The 7858-nt window shown below is 39.2% G+C and overlaps 1 pseudogene; it reads left to right on the top strand.

Moving 5' to 3' along the window:
* Nucleotides 1-1047: 1047 nt before the first annotated feature.
* On the top strand, nt 1048-1822 carry LOC104994674 (annotated as a pseudogene).
* The last annotated feature ends 6036 nt before the right edge of the window (nt 1823-7858 follow it).

Below are 7858 nucleotides of genomic sequence, written 5' to 3'. Positions count from 1 at the left end.
GAAAGTGAAAGAGGAGAGTGAAAAAGTTGGCTTAATACTCAACATTCAGAAAACTAAGATCATGGCATCTGGTCCCATCATTTCATGGCAAATAGATGGGGACAGTGGAAACAGTGGCAGGCTTTATCTGTTGTGGAGGTGGCGGGGGGGGCCTCCAAAATCACTGTAGATGGTGACTGCAGCCATGAAATTAAAAGAGGCTTGCTCCTTGGAAGAAAAGTTATGACCAACCTAGATTTAAAAGCAGAGACATTACTTTGCCAACAAAGGTCCTAGTCAAAGCTATGGTTTTTCCAGTGGTCATGTATGGATGTGAGAGGTGGACTATAAAGAAAGCTGAGTGCTGAAAAATTGATGCTTTTGAACTGTGGTATTGGAAAAGACTCCTGAGAGTCCCTTGGACTGCAAGGAGATCAAACCAGTCCATCCTAAAGGAAATCACTCCTGAATATTCATTGGAAGGACTGATGTTGAAGCTGAAATTCCAATACTTTGGCCACCTGATGCAAAGAACTGACTCATTGCAAAAGACCCTGATGCTGGGAAAGATTCAAGGTGGGAGGAGAAGGGGACGATAGAGGATGAGATGGTTGTATGGCATCACTGACTTATGGACATGAGTTTGAGTAAGCTCCAGGAGTTGGTGATGGACAGGGAGTTCTGGTGTTGCAGTCCATAGGGTCACAAAGAGTCGGACATGACTGAGCTACTGAATTGAACTAATTTCAAAAGCTTTTGCACAGCAAAGGAAACAATAAACAAAATAAAAAGACAACCCACAGATTGGTAGAAAATATTTTCAAATGATGTGACCAATAATGGATAAGTCTCCAAAATTTACAATTAGCTCATGACACTTAACAGCATCAAAACAACCCAATCCAAATAGGTCTTCTTGGGCAGAAGACCTAAACAGACATGTATACAAAGAAGACATACAGGTCACGAGGGACTACGCATTGCGCTGGAGGCGGGAGTTGACAGACGGTCTCTGGCTAAATCTCTGCAGCCCCGGGACCCTGGAAGAGGCTCCGAAGGGCAGCCGCGATGCCCAGCCCTCAGCGGGTCAGTCAGCTCCCGGATCTATGCCTTTGGTGCTTCATGAAGGATATTTCTAGATATATCACAGACATTAAGCCTTTGCCACCCAACATAAAAGATAGACTCATCAAAATTATGAGCTTGCAGGGGCAGATAACAGATTCAAACATAAGTGAGATTTTACATCCTTTAGTCCAAACTCTAGATCTACGAAGCTGTGATATTTCAGATACTGCTCTCCTGCACCTATGTAACTGTAGAAAACTGAATAAATTAAATTGAAATTCCTCAAAAGAAAACAGAATTTCCATAACTTCAAAAGGAATAAAAGCTGTGGCTTCATCTTGTTCTTACCTGCATGAAGCTTCTTTGAAAAGATGCTGCAATCTCACTGATGAAGGAGTCCTTGCTCTTGCACTCAATTGCCGGCTGTTAAAGATCATTGACTTAGGAGGCTGCTTAGGTATTACTGATGTGTTCTTGCAGGCATTAGGAGAAAACTGTGCATTTTTGCAGTGTTGATTTTCCAGCCACTCAGGTATCTGACCATGGTGTGGTTGCACTTGTTAGTGGACCTTGTGCCAAGAAATTAGAGGAGATTCATATGGGGCATTGTGTGAATCTGACTGACAAGGCTGTAGAAACTGTCCTTACTTGCTGTCCTCAGATATGTATATTACTCTTCCATGGATGCCCTCTGATAACAGATCATTCACGAGAAGTCTTGGAGCAATTAGTAGACCTGAACAAACTAAAGCAAGTGCTGTGGACTGTGCATTGATGCTCACTGAAGCTTAGCAAATCTATGATCTTCATAGTACTTTCCCTGCAAACAGTGGTCTCAGAGATTGGCTTTCCAATAGTATGATTTATGCTTTGAAGTTAACCTGGCTTTGCTTTTATTTTAATAGTGCTTTTATTTCTATATATAAGTTCGTTGATGAGTAAGTGTTCTTGAAATGGCAATTATAGCATGCCCTCTGATATACTGGGGGAGGGTATTGTTTTCTTCTTAAATAATAATGTTTTTAAGTTACCTGTTTCCCCTGGAAATTTCCTTCTAACTAGAAATTATAGCTGCTATAAGAGATATTTATCATTGTGGATAAACAGGAGAATTCTAAGTTATTTCCAAAAGCACAGTTACCTTCCTAGCTGTTTTCTGGCTACTGCCTTCCAAAGTATTTAAATGTCCACTGGCCAAAAAGCAAAGCTGAATATCAGGCCTGTATATTCTTCACAAAAATTATTATTTCAATGACACAAAGAAATGTAATAGTTTAATGTCATAATCTCAGATATCATATCTTAGCATTTGAGTGATACTGAGGCCTTTGCCTGGCCACTTATTTCATTGATTTTTATGGCTACTTTCCCCCAATACATGCTATTCATCTACAAAATTTCTTCCTTAAAAACTGCATTCAAGAATGTGTTCAGTTCAGTTCAGTCGCTCAGTCGTGTCCAACTCTTTTCGACCCCATGAATCGCAGCACACCAGGCCTCCCTATCCATCACAAACTCCCAGAGTTCACTCAGACTCATATCCATCGAGTCAGTGATGCCATCCAGCCATCTCATCCTCTGTCATCCCCTTCTCTTCCTGCCCCTAATCCCTCCCAGCATCGGAGTCTTTTCCAATAAGTCAACTCTTCGCATGAGGTGGCCAAAGTACTAGAGTTTCAGCTTTAGCATCATTCCCTCCAAAGAAATCCTAGGGCTGATCTCCTTCAGAATGGACTGGTTGGATCTCCTTGCAGTCCAAGGGACTCAAGAATGTGTAAGAATGAGTAAATATGAAATAGCATCACAGAGGTTGTATCCTGAAGCTCTACTGGTTTCACATTGTAAAATAAACAGCAGAGGTCTTAGTTTTCAAATGAAATATATTACTATCTATAATCACAAAATTCTCTAAAATACACCATGCTTAAACGATCCCCAAATTCACCATATTCCCTATGCCAAAAGCCTTTGTCAGTGGGACCTTCTTGCTGCTGCTGCTGCTGCTGCTGCTACTGCTACTGTGTCGCTTCAGTCGTGTCCGACTCTGTGCGACCCCATAGATGGCAGCCCAACAGGCTCCCCCGTCCCTGGGATTCTCCAGGCAAGAACACTGGAATGGGTTGCCATTTCCTTCTCCAACTCATGAAAGTGAAAAGTGAAAGTGAAGTTGCTCAGTCGTGTCCGACTCTTAGCGACCCCATGGACTGCAGCCTACTAGGCTCTTCCATCCATGGGATTTTCCAGGCAAGAGTACTGGAGTGGGGTTCCATTGCCTTCTCCAGGGACCTTCTTAAAGACTTCCTATTTTAACTGTGATACTGTGAATAACAGGGAAAGTATGGTATGGTAGATTACTTGGAGATACATAGAGGGACAGGTTTACATATTCAACTCTACTTCTTCTCCTTACTATTACCTACTTTATAAATGTGCTGTTTATAGTGTATAGTGTACAATATAGTGTATTACCACTGCAAAGGTGGTACACATGTGTGTATGTATAAAATGGGTAAGGCCTGTTCAATCTATGAAATTTCTCTAAAGACAAATTCAGTAAGATTTAATATTGAACACCTAACCAAGTCACTACCTTTTTCCCCTTTTTAAGAAACTAGTTTCAAGATCTAAAGTGTCAGATTTTTAAGGTTTATAAAGGACTTATCATCCTAAAAAAAAAAAAAAAGAACAAAAAGAAGACATACAGATGGCCAAGAGGTACATGAAAGGATGTTCAACACCACTAATTATAAGAGCTTTAATAGAAAATCCATTTGTGGTGGTTCCCTGGTAGTCCAGTGATTATGACTGAGCTTCCAGTGCAACAGGCACAGGTTCCATCCTTACTGGGGATCTAAAATCCCATATGCTGCAGGATGCACCCATGAAAATTTCAATTTGCTTCAATTTTTATATTATTCAGTTTATATTTTTTACATTTTTAAATGTATGTTTAATGGGAGGAAAATTGCTTTACAATGTTGTGTTGGTTTCTGCTGTACAGAATCACAAAATCAGTCATAATCATACATAAGTCCCTTCTGTGTGAGTCTTGCTCCCCTCCCCACATCCAACCTCTATAGATCATCACAGAGTGCCAGCCTATCTATTTAACACCCTACTCCAGCACTCTTGCCTGGAAAATCCCATGGATGGAGGAGCCTGGTAGGCTGCAATCCATGGGGTCGCTAAGAGTCGGACACGACTGAGTGACTTCACTTTCACTTTTTCACTTTCATGCATTGGAGAAGGAAATGGCAACCCACTCCAGTGTTCTTGCCTGGAGAATCCCTGGGGCAGGAGAGCCTGGTGGGCTGCCGTCTATGGGGTCACACAGAGTCGGACACGACTGAAGTGACTTAGCAGCAGCAGCAGTGAATATATGTTGATACTACTTTCTCCATTCATCCCACTCCCTCCTTCCCTGACTGTGTCCAAAAGTCTGTTCTCTACATCTGTGTTTCCATTCCTTCCCTGCAAATAGGTTCATCAATACCATTTTCTAAATTCCGTATTTATGTGTTAATATATGATATTTCTTTTTCTCTTTCTGACTTACCACACTCTGTATAACAGGTTCTAGTTTGATTAACACTAGAATTGACTCAAATTCGTTCTTTTTTATGGCTGATATTTCACTGTATACATGTACCACAACTTCTGTATCCATTCATCTGTCAATGGACATCAACTGTTTCCATGTCCTAGCTTTTATAAATAGTGTTGCAGTGGACAGTGGGTTACATGTGTTGTTTTCAATCATGGTTTTCTCAGGGTATATGCCCAGTAGCGGAATCACTGGGTCATATAGTAGTTTTATTCCTAGTTTTTAAGGGAATCTCCTTACTGTTCTCCATAGTGTCTGTATCAATTTAAATTCCCAACAGTGCCAGAGGGTTCTCTTTTCTCCTCTTCTCTAGAACATTTATTGTTTGTAGACTTTGATGATGACCATTCTGACTAGTGTGAGGTGATACCTCATTGTAGTTTTGATTTGCATTTCTCCAATAATTAATGATGTTGAGCATCTTTTTATGTGTTTATTGGCCATCTGTATGTCTTTGGAGAAATGTCTGTTTATATCTTTTGCCCATTTTTTGATTGAGTTATTTTTCTGATATTGAGCTGCTTATATAATTTGGAGATTAATCCTTTGTCAGTTGTTTCACTTGAAATTATTTTCTCCCATTCTGAGGGTTTTCTTTTAATCTTATTTATTGTTTCCTTTGCTATACAAAAGCTTTTAAGTTTAATTAGGTCCCATTTGTTTTTGGTTTTATTTTCCATTATTCAAGGAAGTGGGTCAAAGAGGATCTTGCTGTGATATATGTCAAAGGGTGTGCTGTCTATGATTTCCTCTAGGAGCTTTATAGTTTCTGGCCTTACATTTTAAGTCTGTAATCCATTTTGAGTTTATTTTTGTGTATGGTGTTCAGATGTGCTCCAGTTTCATTCTTTTACATGTAGCTGTCCAGTTTTCCCAGCACCACTTAATGAAGAGGCTATGTTTTCTCCATTATATATTCTTGCCTCCTTTGTCAAAGACAAGGTGCCCATGGGTATGTGGATTTATTTCTGGGCTTTCTATCTTGTTCCATTGGTCTATATTTTCTGTTTTTGTGCCTATTATGCAGTTTAGTTAAGAGAAATCTCATAAAGATCTTATTTAGCATTTGAGAAGACGTTTTCGTCACTGAGAAGTGATACTGCTGAATGTTGCTGTTATTTAATTATAAAGAGTTTTTATAAATCAAAAACCAAATGCTTTCATGGATGAAACAAAAGAAAAATGCATAATCATATGGTTTAGGAAAATGTCACTCAGATTCTCAGTAAAATCTACAGCTGCAAAAATAAAAAGGAAGACTGAACAAAAATATAATGGTCTTGAAACTTGCAACAAATAACTGCACATTTTAACTAAAAGAAGAAACAGAGAAACAAAAACATGCCAATGGTGCAGATTGCTGGTTTATTTTTAATATTGCTTCATTTTTAAAAATAAATTATACAGGCTTCCTGTAAAGATAGAGGATTGAAACAGTACTGGGGGGGGGGAAAAAAAACCCTCACTCCTTCCGTATTTAACAAAATGAAGGAAAACAGTAAAAAATTACAACAAAATTCACCAGCAAGACCTAAACTACGAATGGGATACAATGAGATGCCCAAACTAAAAAATGTATCACTCCTTGCCCCATCTCCCTCAAAGAAATTAATATATACTTAGGAAATGAGGACTTAAGAAAATCCTGCTAATTCTCATTATACTTTCTAATTTTGAGCAAAGCTTACTCGAGTGACTCATCAGCCCTGGGAAAATCAGGATAAACCCAAGAAAGTACAAACATTAACAACTTCTCTGATGCAGGACAAAATCAGCAGAGTGAGAAACTATCACCAGGAATTTCTATAATCCAGGATATCATGTTGAGTTAAGTAAAAGATCTAAAAACTATGGGAGTTCCACACCTCTTTAGTTGGGATGAGTGAGCCCTAACATGGCAATTAATAAACAATAAAAGAACCCAGGTTGCACAGCATGGATTATAGTGAGCTATGGCTGAGACCTAGCCCTTGCACAGTTCACTTGCTCATTCTTTTCTTTGTTCATTTTACCACACTTAATTGAGAATCTATTGTGTATATGGCACTGCTTCAGGTACTGAAGAAATGGCAGTAAACAAATCAGATAAAAATATTTAGTTTTATGAAGTTTACATTATTTAGAGAGTTATTAAAATCAAAACTCAAATATGTCTATAGCATATTAAAATGTGATTAAACATTAAAGAAGAGACATGGAGAAGTCCTTGGGGGAGAAGTGTTCCAATTAATACAGTAGTCAGGGAAGTCCTCTGTGAGAAGGTGATAAATGAGGAAAGACTGGAAGGAATTGAGAATGAACCACTAGACAGGTGATGTTGAGATTCAAGGCATCAGAGATAGCAGGTACAAAGGCAGGCCTGAGGAACAGCCAGAAAGACAGTGCCACTCACATGGAGTGAACCCGGTGGAGGTTAGTAGGGGATGAGAAAAAAGAGCAGTTGGGTTGGAGCTAGAGGCAGGTATATTGCATAGGACCTTATATCACTGTAAGTAAGTATTTTCGCTTTTACATAGAATGAAAAGTAAAGCATGGAGTGTTTTGAACAGATGGGAGATTTAGTCTAATTTATATTTTAATTAGCACAGTCTGACTATAGTCTTGAGAATAAATGCTAGAAGGAGCAAGCAGACACGCAAGGAGACCCGTTAGGAAGTTACATCCATCATTCAGAGAAAAGTTGATGACAGTGGTAGTGCCAGAAGTTTTAGAGCAGTTGAAATTCATATATATTCTGAAAGGAGGGTCAATAGGGGTTTCTGACCGATTACATGAAGGTGAGGAAGAGATGAGTCAAGCCAGAAGTTTGGCTTTGGATATGTAAATTTTGAAATGCCCACTAGACTTCCAAGTGGGGGTTTGATGATTGAAGCTTAGTGAAAGAGCCTGACTGGATGGAGGTAAAACATGAGACCTCATCAACATAAAGATAGCATTTAAAGCTGTCATCAAGGCTCCGAGATAAAAAAAAGAAGTTGAAAAGTAGAGCCTAAGAGAACTCCAACTTTAATAAAATTAGGGAGATCAGAAGGAACCGGAAAAGGAAATTGAAAATGGGTGGTTAGGGAGACAGGATGCTGTCCTATATGTTAAGCATAGAAGTTTCAAGGAGGTGAAAGTGAAAGTCACTCCATTGTGTCCGACTCTTTGCAAGTCAGACTATACAGTCCATGGAATTCTCCAGGCCAGAATACTGGAGTGGATAGC

The sequence above is a fragment of the Bison bison genome, unplaced genomic scaffold (assembly GCF_000754665.1).
Source record: "Bison bison bison isolate TAMUID 2011002044 unplaced genomic scaffold, Bison_UMD1.0 scf7180017864263, whole genome shotgun sequence".
NCBI classification, from domain to species: domain Eukaryota; kingdom Metazoa; phylum Chordata; class Mammalia; order Artiodactyla; family Bovidae; genus Bison; species Bison bison.
The sequence above is the reverse complement of the archived record's forward strand: the minus strand, read 5'-3'. Positions and strand labels throughout refer to the sequence as shown.